The following is a 15,986-nucleotide window of genomic DNA, read 5'->3' as shown; positions in this document are numbered from 1 at the left end:
TGAATCACTCCTGTCAAAAACTGCTGTCATCACACCACCTCAATTAATCCACTTTCATCTCTGTCCTTGCAAACTAGTGCCCCATCTGGAACCTGCCTATCTTCTCCAAAGTCCTTAAACATGTTGTCACCTCCCAAATCAGTGCCATCTTTCTCACAACTCTATTGTTTCCCAATGTTTAACTGGAGGAAACTGAAACTTATCTGTGACTGCTGGATGTCAATGTAAATCAGAGGTGGTGGAGAGGTAGACCTGGATGTCACTGGTGTATATGTGGAAACTGACCCCATGCAGATGATGAATCATAGAATCAAAGACATTTACGGCACAATAGGAAGTCATTCGTCCCATCATGTCTGTGCCGGCTGAGAAGGAGCCACTGACCGAGCCTTCATCAACCTGCTCTGAGGCCGCAAGTCTGGTTCCAAGAGGTGGCAAAGTTCTGTGACCACCTCCTTGGTAAAGCGGAGCCACCGAACACGGTGCTCCTGGCTTAGGTGCAGGCAGGAGAAGTGCTCCCTGAAGACCCTATGTGCTCCCTTTCCTCCTCCTCCCTCTGCAAGTGGCTTGCCTTTGCTGCCTCTGCTCCATCTCCCTGTCATGCTGCAGGCCAAAGGGACTGCAAGTAGAGTCCTCATGACTGTGCAAGTGGTGTAGTCAGAGGTTTTCGAGTAGTAGCGAACGCCTTTCCAACGTGCAGCAGCATTCCTTGCACACTTGAACAACGTGATAAATGTCTTCCAGCAAGCCAGTATTCATATAAACTCTGCAAGAGCCAGTACAAGAGAAATAATCAACTTGCCTGCAAGTTGGTTGTATCCCTTTTAAATAACACTGTTGGAGGATGTGTTCAGCTGTGTTTAGGAGTTGATTGGAACAGCGACGTCCAAAATGGCAGTTCGTGTGTCAAATCAGCATTGCATGCTGACTGATGTCACTGTTATATATGTAAACTTGTATTTACTCTGTACAGCCACCAGAGAGCTCATCCCCTGGAGTCCCAAAGGATCCCATAATCCCTTGGGAGCACAGGTATTTAAGGAGGCTTCACAGGTTGGAGAGGCACTCTGGAGACCTGCAATAAAAGACACTTTACTTTGAGCTCACAGTGTTCAGTCTGACTCTTTCTCCATACACAACAATTGGCGACAAGATACAGGTAGCGAACCCAAAGATGCAGCGAACAGTGGGCATCCTGGAGAAATTCTCGGAGGGAGATGATTGGGAAACTTTTGTGGAGCGACTCGACCAATACTTCATGGCCAACGAACTGGATGGGGAAGAGAGTGCTGCCAAACGAAGGGCGATACTCCTCACCATCTGTGGGGCACTAACGTACGGCCTCATAAAGAATCTCTCCAGCGAAGCCCACGGAGAAATTGTGCGACGATTTGTGCACACTGGTCCGAGAGCATTTGAACCTGAAGAAAAGCATTCTGATGGCGAGGTACCGGTTCTACACCTACAAAAGGTCTGAAGGCCAGGAAGTGGCGAGTTATGTCGTCGAGCTAAGACGCCTTGCAGGACATTGCGAATTTGAAGGACATTTGGAGCACATGCTTAGAGACTTTTGCGTACTTGGCATTGGCCATGAAACCATACTTCACAACTTTTGACTGTAGAGACCCCAACCTTGAATAAGGCCGTAGCGATAGCCCAGGCATTCATTGGCACCAGTGACAATACGAAGCAAATTTCTCAGCACACAAGTGCTGCTACAGTACTGTGAACAAAGTGATGTTGTTTACGAATCGTAACGTACAGGGCAGGTCACACATGCCTGCAGCTGCATGTCCGCAGATGTCTGAGTCTACCATCAAGGGTGATGAATGCAAGGCCATTAACACCTTGGCGCTGCGGTGGTGATCATCGTTTCCATTCATGCCGATTCCAAGAGTACGTTTGCAAGGGCTGTGGAACAATGGGACATCTCCAACGAGTGTGCAGGTGAGCTTCAAAGCCTGTTAAACCTGCAAACTACCATGTTGCAGAGGAGGACAGATCCACAGAGGATCACGACGAACCAGAGCCTCAGATCGAGGAGGCAGAGGTACATGAGATGCACACATTCACCATGAATTGTCCCCCGATACTGCTGAATGTTGAACTAAATGGACTGCCGGTGTCAATGGCTGGACATGGGTGCAAGCCAGTCCATCATAGGCAAAAAGACTTTCTAAAGGTTGTAGTGCAACAAGGCCTCAAGGCCAGTCTTAACTCCAGTTCACATGAAACTAAGAACTTACACGAAAGTACTGATTCCTGTAATCGGCAGTGCTACCGTAAAGGTCTCCTACGATGGAGCAGTGCACAAGCTACCACTCTGGGTGGTACCGGGCGATGGTCCCACCCTGCTCGGCAGGAGCTGACTGGGAAAGATATGCTGGAACTGGGACGATGTCCGAGTGCTGTCGCCCACTGACGACACTTCGTATGCCCAGGTCTTTAACAAATTTTCTTCGCTGTTCGAACCAGGCATCAGGAAATTCCAAGGAGCAAAAGTGCAGATCCACCTAATTCCATGGGCGCGGCACATCCATCACAAGGCAAGAGCAGTACTGTACATGATGAGATAAAGGGTAGTGATCAAGCTAGACTGGCTGCAAAGAGAGGGCATCATTTCCTCGATCGAGTTCAACGAGTGGCCCAGTCCTATTGTCCCAGTTTCCAAGGGAGACAGCACCATCAGAATCTGTGGCGACAACAAAGTAACTATCAATCGTTTCTCCTTGCAGGACCAATACCCACTACCAAAGGCCGACGACCTCTTTCAACGCTGGCGGGAGGAAAGATGCTCACGAAGCTGGATCTGACTTCAGCCTACATGACGTAGGAACTGGAGGAATCATCGAAGGCCCTCACCTGCATCAACATGCACAAAGGTCTTTTTGTTTATAACAGATGCCCGTTTGGAATCCGATCGGCGGCGGTGATATTCCAGAAAAACATGGAAAGCTTACTGAAGTCGGTCTCGCACACCGTGGTCTTCTAGGACGACATCTTGGTCACAGGTCGGAACAAGTCGAGCATCTGTAGAACCTGGAGGAGGTTCTTAGTCGACTCAACTGCGTGGGGCTCAGGTTAAAATGCTCAAAGTGCGTTTTCCTGGCGCCTGAAGTGGAGTTCCTGGGAAGGAGGATAGCAGTGGACGGCATCAGGCCCACCAGCACGAAGACGGAGGCAATCGAGAACACACCGAGGCCACAGAATGTGACGGAGCTGTGGTCGTTTCTGGGACCCTTGAAATACTTTGGTAACTTCTTACCGGGTCTCAGCACACGGTTAGAACCACTGCATGTCTTACTACGAAAAGGGGACGATTGGGTTTGGGTCAAAATCCAAGAAAATGCCTTCGTAAAAGCGAGAAAATTGTTATGCTCAAACACATTGCTTGCATTGTATGATCCATATAAGCGTTTGGTACTAGCATGTGATGCGTTGTCATATGGCATTGGGTGTGTATTGCAACAAGCTAATGATTTCGGGAAACTGCAACTGGTTGCTTATGCATCCAGGAGTCTAAGGCTAAGAGAGCCTGCAGCAGGATTGAGAAAGAAGTGTTAGCATGTGTCTATGGGGTAAAGAATATGCATCAATATCTTTTTGGGCTAAAATTTGAATTGGAAACTGACCATAAGCCACTTATATCCCTGTTTTCCGAGAGTAAAGGGATAAATACCAACACATCCAGAGATGGGCGCTCACGTTGTCCGCATACAACTGCGCCATCCACCACAGGCCAGGCACAGAAAACTGCGCCGATGCTCTCAGTAGGTTGCCATTGCCCACGGGGGTGGAAATGGCACAGCCCGCGGATCTAGCCATGGTTATGGAAGCATTTGAAGTGAGCAATCTCCTGTCGCTGCCCGGCAGATCAAAACCTGGACAAGCCAGGGCCCCTTATCATCTCCAGTCAAAAGCTGTTTGCTTCACGGGAGCTGGTCCAGTGTCCCAGTGGAAATGCAGGAAGAGATAAAGCCGTTCCAGTGGTGCAAAGCTGAAATGTCAATGCAGGCAGACTGCCTTCTGTGGGGTAATTGAGTCGTGGTCCCCCAAGAAGGTCAGAGACACCTTCATCAATGACCTCCACAGTACCCACCCAGGCATCGTAATGATGAAAGCAATAGCCAGATCCCATGTTTGGTGGCCAGGTATCGATGTGGACTTATCCGAGTCCTGCGTTCAATAATGTAATACATGCTCGCAGTTAAGCAATGTACCCAGCGAATCGCCACTAAGTTTATGGTCTTGGCCCTCCAAACCGTGGTCTAGGGTACACGTTGACTATGCAGGCCCGTTCTTGGGTAAAATAGTCCTTGTGGTTGTAGACGCGTACTCCAAGTGGATTGAATGTGAGATAATGTCGGCTAGCACTTCCGCTGCCACTACTGAAAGCCTGCGGGCCATGTTTGCCACTCACGGCTTACCCGATGTCCTGGTGAGTGACAACGGGCCATGTTTTACCAGTGCTGAGTTCAAAGAATTCATGACCCGTAACGAGATCAAACATGTCACATCTGCTTTGTTTAAACCAGCGTCCAATGATCAGGCAAAGAGAGTAGTGCAAACCATCAAGCAAGGCTTGAAGAGGGTAACTGAAGGCTCACTGCAGAGTTCTGCTTAGCTACTGCACGAGACCTCACTCACTCACTGGGATCCCACCTGCTGAACTGCTCATGAAAAGAGCACTTAAGACAAGGCTCTCGTTAGTTCACCCTGATCTACATGAACAGGTGGAGAGCAGGTGGTTTCAACAAAGTGCATACCATGATAGCGCAAATGTGTCACATGAGATTGAAATCAATTATGGACAAGGTCCCAAATGGCTTCCCGGCAATGTCGTGGCTAAAGAGGGGAGCAGGGTGTTTTGGGTCAAACTTTCAAATGGACTCATTCAGCGGAAACACTTGGACCAAATCAAACTCAGATTCATGGACTATCCTGAGCAACCCACCTTGGATCCTCCCTTTTTTGATCCCCCAACATACACACCAGTGGCAACCGGCACCACAGTTGACCACGAAGCAGAACCCATCATCCACAGCAGCCCAGCAGGGCCCAAAACACCAGGCAGCCCAGCAAAGCCAGCTGCACAGCAGCCCAGCGAGGGCCCAACAAATGATTCAACAATACCAGCTTTCACACCGAGACGATCAACCAAGGCAAGAAGGGCCCCAGATCGACTCGCATTGTAAATAGTTACACTATTGACTTTGGGGGAGAGTGTTGTTATATATGTAAACTTGTATTTATTCTGTACAGCCACCAGGAGGCTCGTTCCCTGGAGTCCCAAGGGATCCCATAATCCCTTGGGAGCACAGGTATTTAAGGAGGCTTCACAGGTTGGAGAGGCACAGTGGTTTACCTGCAATGAAAGACTAAGGTCACACTTTACTTTGAGCTCACAGAGTCAGACTGAACACTTTCTCCATGCACAACAGTCACGATCTGCCTACTCTGCAAATTGTCGGTTCCGCTCATCCTGCCCATGCTATCGCTCTCACCAAGATGGTGAACAGCAGGGACTGTGCCGGAGATGGGCGAAAGTGAGGTGGCCGCTATTTTGTTCTTCAAACCAGCCTTACGTACCAGTGTTGAGATTTTCGCGGCCACAGTGTCCTGACTGCCTCATGCTTCTGGCTCAGAAAGCATCCTTTTAAAAATAGGCCCTATTGTCTTTATCTTGTGTCAATTTATCTGTGGGAGGACATGAGCTTCCCCTCAGACTGCAGGTTTGTGCTCCTGCTTTGCATCTACTACAAGCTTTTCATGCTGTGGTTTATGAGTCACTTGGTGCATCCTTGTCACCATAACGAAAAGAATATCCTGGCTGGATGGCAATGAGTGACATTGGCTGCTGTGAAGTACTTGGGAGGCCCAGGCTAGTGGCCTCATGAAATTGTTCCACACACAGAAAAAGGAATGGTATCACATTCTTCTCCTTAAGTACATGGCTTGATAGCATTGAGTTAGTAGTTAGTGAGAATAAAGAGATAATAAAAATGGTACCAGCCCTTAGCTTGAGTTGGGTTCTTCAAATTGCCCACCCCCCACTTCATCTAAAGTCTCTGTGCCAAGCAGCCCGAGTTGCCTTATCAAAAACTGTGACTAGTCATTCTGTGTCTCTCTTACTGTATTGGACTGTTATTGCAGTTATGTACTGCTCTGTATTGCTGACTTAACACACCCATATAAATGTCTATGGCAAATAGCATACATAGTTACTGTATACTGCATAAGACTTGGTGCAAGTTTGTATTAGTGATATACAGTATAGTAAACTCAGTGTTCAAAAATAGCCAGGGAGGCTGGACGATGCAGTGTGTTAAACACTGACCTTTTACCTCTGACGCATAGACTTAAATCTGTCTCACACTGGCGGGATGAAAGTCTGCTTGGTTCATTGGTTGTTGGACTTCTATTTGATCAGACTTTGCGCAGTACTAATCCAGTGGGTATGGGCGCATAGCACAACATAGAACTGCCCCTAATTTCGTTCTCCATGTAATTAGACTAACTGGTAGCTGCAGTTCAGGTTTTGCTCAGGCAGTACCCTGACTGAAACAATTTTGCGATGCTGGCAAGAGTTAAGTGGAAGCATGCTTACATGCTGTGCAGTGATCCTCTTCGAGAAATTACATTTTAAATGTTTATAATATGGGTAGTAAACAGTTAAATTAATTACTGGTCATTTTAAAAATGTTCAGTACATCTGTTTGAAATAATTAAGTTAAGGCCATCTCTGGTCACTTTAATAATCAAGATCAATTGTAAACTAATATGGTGAGAATATTATGTTTAATCAGAGTTTAAGACGGAATATAACACACTAATTATACAGCAAAATATACTACCGTGACAAGTAGCTGGTACCGATCTGCTCGGACAAACGGCTGGCGCAAGTGAGCAGTTCTCTGTCTTGCGGTCTCTCCTTTTATCTAGAGCCTCCTTCGGTGTGCATGGGATCACTCTCGAAGAGTATTTGACCAGCCCAACCTGTGGATCTTCCCTCCACCGTCTGGGGGGACAAGCCCTGAGGAGGTTACTTTTATTCTCTTTTTAGGGGTGGGCTTGAAATGGGATATTGATCAGACCTCTTAACCAATAGTGGCTCCCCTAAAAAATCAATACCTAATGGGGCATCAAGTTATTTGTCTCGATTCTTGTGTCAAAGTCCTACCTAAAGATGTCTCATGTCTTTTCTGTTTATACTTTCTCAGGGTTTCTTCCTTTGGAACTTGTGTCTTATCTCCTTTTGATCAACAGGGAACCAAAACATTAGCACTTCTAAGCATTCTAATACCAGTCAGAGGAGACTCTTCATCTCCAGTTCTAACACAACCATGTAAACACAGCATTCTTTTCGTCACAGTTTTGTTCGCATAACCATATACATTTTGGACACCCCTGATTTCTAACGGGTCCAAGTTTGATACTACACTGGAGTTGTGGTCCATGATGTCAAACCAAAGCAGTGTATAATTGCCTCCTCCGGGGGATCTGTCACTGCCTTGTTCCAATGTTGGGTCAGGTTCTGTCTTTAGATTTGTGAGAGAACATTATACACTGCAAGTAGTGGACGTAACTATCTTCCATTATGCCCCCAAAAACTGTGTTTTTAGGTGGAGACATTCGCATCTGTCTTCACTAATCTCAATTATGTTGCAAGCTCACTCTAGGCCCTGTGAAACTTCAAGGCTATTGTGTGAAAGCACACTAAACTGACAATTTAACTCATGGATGTCACAGGATGGCTGATGTGGGAAATTGAAAAATAATCACTGTTGTGGTAGTGGGTGGTCTTGTGCATCTGTGATTGACGTGCATTGTTTCAGGCTGATTAAAGAAGCTTTAATCTGATCTTCCAGTTCTTGATATTGAATGCCCAGAATGAAAAATGCTTCATTCTCCAGCGATAATATCCTTCACTTGAAAGCATAAATTTAATTTATTGAACAGAATTTGTATTACTTTCGTGTATAAAACTCACCAAATCAAAAAACAAGGTCCAACTTTTCTCTCTTTTTAGTCGATTTTAAACTAGATAAGGCTAACTAGAGGGATGGCAGGGCAGCTCAGTCCCGTGGAGTGCACATTCTGTGGCATGTGGGAAGTCCTGGTCTCTTCGCGCAGCCTAGACAACCATACGTGCAGGAGGTGTCTCCAGCTTCAACTGCTCGAGCTCCGCGTTTCGGAGCTGGAGCAGCGGGTGGAGTCAATAAGGTGCATCCACAAGGCTGAGAACTACGTGGATAGCACGTTTCAGGAGGTGGTCACCCCGCAGGTTAAAGGCGTGCAGGTGGAGGGGAAGTGGGTGACCACCAGACGTAGTAAGTGCTAGGCAGGTAGTGCAGGAGTCCCCCTGTGAGTCCATCTCGCTTTCAAACCAATATTCAATTCTGAGTATCAGTAAGGACGATGGTGCCTCTGGGGAATGCAGCCAGAGCCAATTCCAAGGCACCTCGGGTGGCTCAGCTGCACAGGGGGGAGGGACGAAGAACAAAAGAGCCCTAGTGATAGGGGATTCTATAGTTGGGGGAACAGACAGGCATTTCTGCGGCTGTATACGTGACTCCTGAATGGGTTTTGTGCCTCCTTGGTGCCAGGGTCAAGGATGTCACCGAGTGAACGCAGGGCATCCTGCGGGGGCGGGGGGGGGAAAGGAAGGGGGTAAACAGCTAGAGGTCGTGGTCCACATCGGGACCAACAGCATAGGTAAAATAAGAGATGAGGTCCTACAGGAAGAATTCAGGGAGCTAGGAAGAAACTTAAAGGGTAGGACCTCAAAGGTAGTAATCTCCAGGTTGCTACCGGTGCCACTTGCTAATGAGTATAAGAATAGAAGGATAGAGAGGATGAACACGTGGCTAGAAAACAGGTGTAGGAAGGAGGGCTTTAAATTCTTGAGGCATTGGGACCGCTCCTTGGGGAGATGGGACCTGCACAAACCGGATGGGTTGCACCTCAACAGCGCCAGAACCAATATCCTTGTGGGAGTTTTGCTAGTGCTGTTGGGGAGAGTTTAAACTAGCTTGGCAGGGGGAAGGGAACCTGAGAACAAATTCAAAAGGGAAGGAAGTAAAGCTGAAATTGGATAGCAAGAATCCAGAAAGCGAATCTGTAAGACAGAGGAAACAGGGTTTGGTATGTAGTAAGCAAGGAGGTCTTCCTGTGCTGAATGGTATATACTTTAATGCAAGGAGTATAGCTAATAAGGCAGATGAGCTAAGAACACAGGTAGACACTTGGGAGTATGATAGGCAATGGCAAACATTTAAGGATCACAGGGATGAACTTCAGCAATTGTACATCCCTGTCTGGAGTAAAAATAAAATGGGGAAGGTGGCTCAACCATGGCTAACAAGGGAAATTAAGGATAGTGTTAAATCCAAGAAAGAGGCATATAAATTGGCCAGAAAAAGCAACAAACCGGAGGACTGGGAGAAATTTAGAATTCAGCAGAGGAGGACAAAGAGTTTAATGAAGAGGGGGAAATTAGAGTACGAGAAGAAGCTTGCCGGGAACATAAAAACTGACTGCAAAAGTTTCTATAGATATGTGAAGAGAAAAAGATTAGTGAAGACAAACATAGGTTCCTTGCAGTCGGACTCAGGTGAATTTTTTAATGGGGAACAAAGAAATAGCAGACCAATTGAACAAATACATTGGTTCTGTCTTCACGAAGGAAGACACAAATAACCTTCCGGAAGTACTAGGGGACCGAGGGTCTAGTGAGAAGGAGGAACTGAAGGATATCCTTATTAAGTGGGAAATTGTGTTAGGGAAATTGATGGGATTGAAGGCCCTGGGGCCTGACAGTCTGCATCCCAGAGTACTTAAGGAAGTGGCCCTGAAAATAGTGGATGCATTGGTGATCATTTTCAAACAATCTATCAACACTGGATCAGTTCCTATGGACTGGAGGGTAGCTAATGTAACACCACTTTTTAAAAAGGGAGGAAGAGAGAAAGCGGGTAATTATAGACCGGTTAGCCTGACATCAGTAGTGGGGAAAATGTTGGAATCAATTATTAAAGATGAAATAGCAGCGCATTTGGAAAGCAGTGACAGGATTGGTCCAAGTCAGCATGGATTTATGAAGGGGAAATCATGCTTGACAAATCTTCTGGAATTTTTTGAGGATGTAACTAGTAGAGTGGACAAGGGAGAACCAGTGGATGTGGTGTATTTGGACTTTCAAAAGGCTTTTGGCAAGATCCCACACAAGAGATTGGTGTGCAAAGTCAAAGCACATGGTATTGGGGGTAATATACTGATGTGGATAGAGAACTGGTTGGCAGACAGGAAGCAGAGAGTCGGGATAAACTGATCCTTTTCAGAATGGCAGGCAGTGACTAGTGGAGTGCAGCAGGGTCTCAGTGCTGGGACCCCAGCTCTTTACAATATACATCAATGATTTGGATGAAGGAATTGAGTGTAATATCTCCAAGTTTGCAGATGACACTAAACTGGGTGGCGGTGAGAGCTGTGAGGGGGACGCTAGGAGGCTGCAAGGGTGACTTGGACAGGTTAGGTGAGTGGGCAAATACGTGGCAGATGCAGTATAATGTGGATAAGTGTGAGGTTATCCACTATGGGGGCAAAAACGCGAAGACAGAATATTATCTGAATGGTGGCAGATTAGGAAAAGGGGAGGTGCAACGAGACCTGGGTGTCATGGTTCATCAGTCACTGAAAGTGGGCATGCAGGTACAGCAGGTGGTGAAGAAGGCAAATGGTATGTTGGCCTTCATAGCAAGGGGATTTGAGTATAGGAGCAGGGAGGTCTTACTGCAATTGTACAGGGCCTTGGTGAGGCCTTACCTGGAATGTTGTGTTCAGTTTTGGTCTCCTAATCTGAGGAAGGACGTTCTTGCTATTGAGGGAGTGCAGCGAAGGTTCACCAGACTGATTCCCGGGATGGCAGGACTGACATATGAGGAGAGACTGGATCAACTGGGCCTTTATACATTGGAGTTTAGAAGGATGAGAGGGGACCTCAGAGAAACATACAAGATTCTGACGGGATGGGACAGGTTAGATGCGGGCAGAATGTTCCCGATGTTGGGGAAGTCCAGAACCAGGTGACACAGTCTTAGGATAAAGGGTAGGCCATTTAGGACTGAGATGAGGAGAAACTTCTTCACTCAGAGAGTTGTTAACCTGTGGAATTCCCTGCCACAGAGAGCTGTTGATGCCAGTTCATTGGATATTTTGAAGAGGGAGTTAAATATGGCCCTTATGGCTAAGGGGATCAAGGGGTATGGAGAGAAAGCTGGAAAGGGATACTGAGGGAATGATCAGCCATGATCTAATTGAATGGTGGTGCATGCTCGAAGGGCCGAATGGCTACTCCTGCACCTATTTTCTATGTTTCTATTATAGCTATTATAGAAACATGGTTGAAAGAGGGACAGGTTTGGCAGATCAATATTCCTGGCTACAGGATTTTTTCGACAAGATAGAGAGGGGGGTTAAAAAAAGGGGGGGGGCGTGGTTGTGGCACTGATTAAAGAAAATATTGCAGCGGTGAGGAGGGATGATATGTGTTATGTGTGCAATAAAGGTTCAAGCTGAGTACTGTTTAACTAAGCAAGGTATAACCCTGGCTCTGCTTTATTTAGGCCCAAAGTGCCTGACTCTCAAAATGGCTGGCCTGTTATACCTGAGCAGCACCCTTTGCATGCTGCTCAGTGGCCTCCAACTATGATGCCATCTGGTGGCGACAAACAGAATGTACATACATGACAATACCCCCCTCTGAGATCTTATCACAGTCTTTCACAGGTTGAGACGGTCCGGTGCTTTGCGTTCCTGGGTTGACCGTCTCAGTTCGATTCCAGCCTTGGGTGAGTGTGCGGGGTCTGTTGTGGCTGATGACTGGATGACTGACTTGTTGCGGGTGGCAGTGGCCATGTCAGGAATTGTAAGTCCATTTTCATTGAACAGGTCCGTGATGGAAATTCCGGGTTCACTGATGACCCTTGAGTCCTCTGAAGACTGCTGGTAGGTTGGTTGGTCGTCGATGGTTTCTTCGTCCGACTGTTCTGGCTCATCTGTGTGCCTCAGCTTTGTCTGATCCATGTGTTTCCTGCAAGTTTTCCCATTCTTGAACTTAATAACGAATACTCTGTTTCCCTCCTTGGCCATGACCGTACCAGCGATCCATTTGGGACCCTGACCATAGTTCAACACATATACAGGATCATTAACAGAAATCTTGCGTGACACACTTGCGTGATTGTGGTATCCTTGTTGACTTTGTCTTCTGTATTCAACATGATTATTTAAATTTGCGTGTACCAGAGATAGCTTGGTCTTAAGACCTCTTTTCATCATGACTTTAGCGAGACCCCTGTGAGTGTGTGGGGTCTTGTCCTGTAACTCAGCAGTATGCAGGACAAGAGGGTCTGCAGTGACCTTTGGGTTACTCTCCTCATGCTTTGCTTGATAATTTGTACTGAATGTTCAGCTTGCCCGTTGGACGCAGGCTTGAATGGTGCTGACCTTACATGTTTTATGCCATTGAGTTTCACAAACCCCTGAAACTCCTGAGTGGTGAAGCATGACCCATTGTCGCTCACCACTATGTAAGACAGACCATGTGTCGTGAACATGACATTGAGATTCTCTATAGTTGCCGTGGACGTGCTGGATGACATGATTATGCATTCTATCCACTTCGAATAAGCTTCCACTAAAAACATCTTGCCCAGGAAGGGACCTGTAAAATCTATATGGATCTTGGACCAAGGTTTGGATGGCCACGACCACAAACTCAGTGGCGATTCCGCTGATGCTTTGCTGAGCTGCATGCAAGTGTTGCACTGATGCACGCATGCTTCCAGCTCAGAATCAATTCCTGGCCACCATACATGGGACCTGGCGATGGCCTTCATCATCACGATACCAGGGTGTGTGCTGTGTAACTCATGCACGAACTTCTCTGTCCCTTTCTTGAGCATTACAACATGATTGCCCCACAATATGCAATCTGCTTCAATAGATAGTTTGTCCTTGCGACGAATGTACGGTTTGGTCTCCTCGCACATTTGCTTAGGTATGGCAGACCAATCCCCTTTGAGGATGTAACCCTTTACCACCGATAAAATCGGGTCCTGGCTGGTCCAGGTCTTAATTTGTTGAGCCTTCACTCTGATTCACTCTCAAAAGCATCCATGATAACATTAGATCCGCCGGTTGTGGCGTTTCCACCTCCAGTGTGGGCAATGGCAACCGGCTCAATGCATCAGCATAATTCTCTGTGCCAGGTCTGTGGCGAATGACATAATCATCGGCAGATAATGTCAGCGCCCATCTTTGGATGCGGGATGAAGCGTTGGTATTGATACCTTTGCTCTCGGAAAACAATGAAATGAGTGGCTTGTGAGCAGTCTCTAATTCGAACCTCAGACCGAACAGGTATTGATGCGTCTTTTTAACACCGTACACTCACGCTAAAGCTTCTTTTTCTGCCATGCTGTCGGCTCTTTCCGCTTTAGACAAACTTTTGGATGCATACGTGACAGGTTGAGGTTTCCCTGACTCATTGGCTTGTTGGAGTACGCAACCAATTCCACATGACGATGCGTCACAGGCCAAAACTAAACGTTTACATGGGTCATAATGTACCAGCAGCTTGTTTGAGCAAAGCAGCTTGGTGGCTTTCTCGAAAGCTATGTCTTGCGATGTGCCCCACACCCAGTTGTTGCCTTTTCTCAATAGCATGTGCAGTGGTTTTAGTAAGATGCTCAATTTAGATTGGAAGTTACCAAAGTAATTGAGTAGACCCAGGAAAGAACGCAGCTCTGTCACATTCTGTGGCTTGGGTGCATTCTTGATGGCCTTGGTTTTCACATCAGTAGTTCTGATGCCATCAGCGCCGATTTTCCTCCTGATGAATTCGACCTCCGGTGCCATGAAGATGCACTTCGAGCGTTTCAGTCTGAGTCCCACTCTATCCAAACGCAGTAGAACCTCTTCCAGGTTGTTCAGATGTTCCTTGGAGTCACGATCGGTGATCAGAATGTCATCTTGGAGCACAACAGTTCTGGGAACGGACTTCAGTAGACTTTCCTTATTCCTGTGGCATATTGCTGCAGCCGAACGAATTCCGAAAGGGCATCTGTGGTAAATAAACAGTCCTCTGTGTGTGTTAATGCACATAAGTGTCTTCGACTTCTCAACCAACTCCTATTTCATATAGGCTGACATCAAGTCCAGTTTTGTGAACGACTTCCCTTCGGCTAGCGTCGCAAACAAGTCATCAGCCTTCGGTAACGGGTACTGATCTTGTTTCGAAACCCTGTTGATCGTAGCCTTGTAGTCTCCACAGATTCTGACTGTGCCATCACTTTTCAGCACAGGAGCAATGGGGCTGGCCCATTCATTAAATTCGACCGGTGATATGATCCCTTCACGCTGGAGTCTGTCCAGTTCAATTTTGACCTTCTCCCCCATCATATACGGCACTGCCCAAGCTTTATGATGGACGGGTCTTGCATCTGAGTCCACGTGGATCTGCACCTTGGCTCCTGTGAAGTTGCCGATACCCGGTTCGAACAGCGAGGGGAACTTGCTCAATACTTGGGCACATGTATCTTCCTCCGACGACAACGCCTTTATGTCGTTCCAGTCGCATCTGATTTTCTCCAACCAGCTCCTGCCGAGCAGCGTTGGGCCATTGCCTGGAACAATCAACAGCGGTAACTCATGAACTGCACCGTTATATGACACATTAATTTGTGCACTGCCAATCACCTTTATCAGTTCTTTGGTGTTCGTGCACAGCTTGGCGTTAACAGGGCACAGCCTGGGCCTCACATTCTTAGTATCCCACAGCTTATTAAATGCCCTCTCATTCATGATCGATTGACTCGCCCCCGTGCCCAGTTCCATCGATACCGGCATCCCGTTAAACTTCACATTAATCAAACTTGGTTTAGTCTTGATTATGAAGGAGTGCAGTCCATACACTTTCTCCTCTGACATCTCGGATTGCGTGTCCGGGTCCGTGCTAGTCTGACTCTCTCCCTCCACGTGGCGTGTCGCAGCTCGCTTGCTCATCTGCAGACACTTGCGCTGGAGATGCCCCACTCCCAAACAGCCTTTGCAACTATATTGCTCAAATCGGCACTGTTGGTGCCGATGATTTCCCCCACAACGCCAACAGGGAGAAGTTGGATACATTCCCACTGGCGAACTTTGGGCAGACACAGGTTTCGCGAACGCAGCCGGATAGGCCCTGCCATGTGTTGCTCTGCTGAACGCTGAATCAATCGCATTTACATTGCCAAGGTTTGATTCTTCACCGCTATTTGCTTTAGAGTCCTGTCCGTCGTCATACATGATTGAGCGATCTGGATGGGCCTTTTTAAATCCAACTCCTCCACCGCCAGAGGTTTGCGCAGGATCACCTCGTGGTTGATACCGATAACAAAAGTCCCGCAGCATGTCTGCCAACACCGTCCCGAACTTGCACAGCCCCGCTAGACGTCTCGGCTCTGACCCTCCGATTGAACGTGTCTATAAAACCTGTATCTCGAGATGATGATGTCGTCATCTGGCTTGAGGTGCTCCCGTACCAATGTACACAACTCCTCGTACGTTTTCTCTGTTGGATCACTCGGCATGTGTAGATTCTTTATCAGACCGTAGATCTTTGAACCGCACACAATGAGGAACACTGCCCAGCGCCGATCTGCATCGTCGACCCCCTTCATTTTGTTGGCCATGAAGTACTGGTTCAAATGGCTGATAAAGTCTGCCCAATCTTCTCCCTCCACGAATCGCTCTAAAAATCCAATTGTGCTCATTTTGCAAACAAAGGTTCTTGTATTCTTGTCGCCAAATGTTATGTAAGCAATAAAGGTTCAAACTGAGTACTGTTTAACTAAGCAAGGTACAGCCCTGGCTCTGCTTTATTTAGGCCCAAAGTGCCTGACTCTCAAAATGGCTGGCCTTTTAAACCTGAGCGGCACCATGTG

At 47.1% G+C, this 15,986-nt stretch overlaps 1 protein-coding gene across 6 annotated transcripts in view; it reads left to right on the top strand.

The window, feature by feature from the left end:
- Nucleotides 1-15,986, top strand: part of LOC139264683 (leucine-rich repeat transmembrane neuronal protein 1-like) — a 386,994-nt gene that overhangs the window by 54,497 nt on the left and 316,511 nt on the right. The window lies entirely within an intron of this gene.

This window comes from Pristiophorus japonicus, chromosome 5 (genome assembly GCF_044704955.1).
Source record: "Pristiophorus japonicus isolate sPriJap1 chromosome 5, sPriJap1.hap1, whole genome shotgun sequence".
In the NCBI taxonomy this organism is placed as follows: Eukaryota; Metazoa; Chordata; class Chondrichthyes; family Pristiophoridae; genus Pristiophorus; species Pristiophorus japonicus.
Note: the sequence above shows the minus strand (reverse complement) of the source record. Positions and strands in the feature narration are given on the sequence as shown.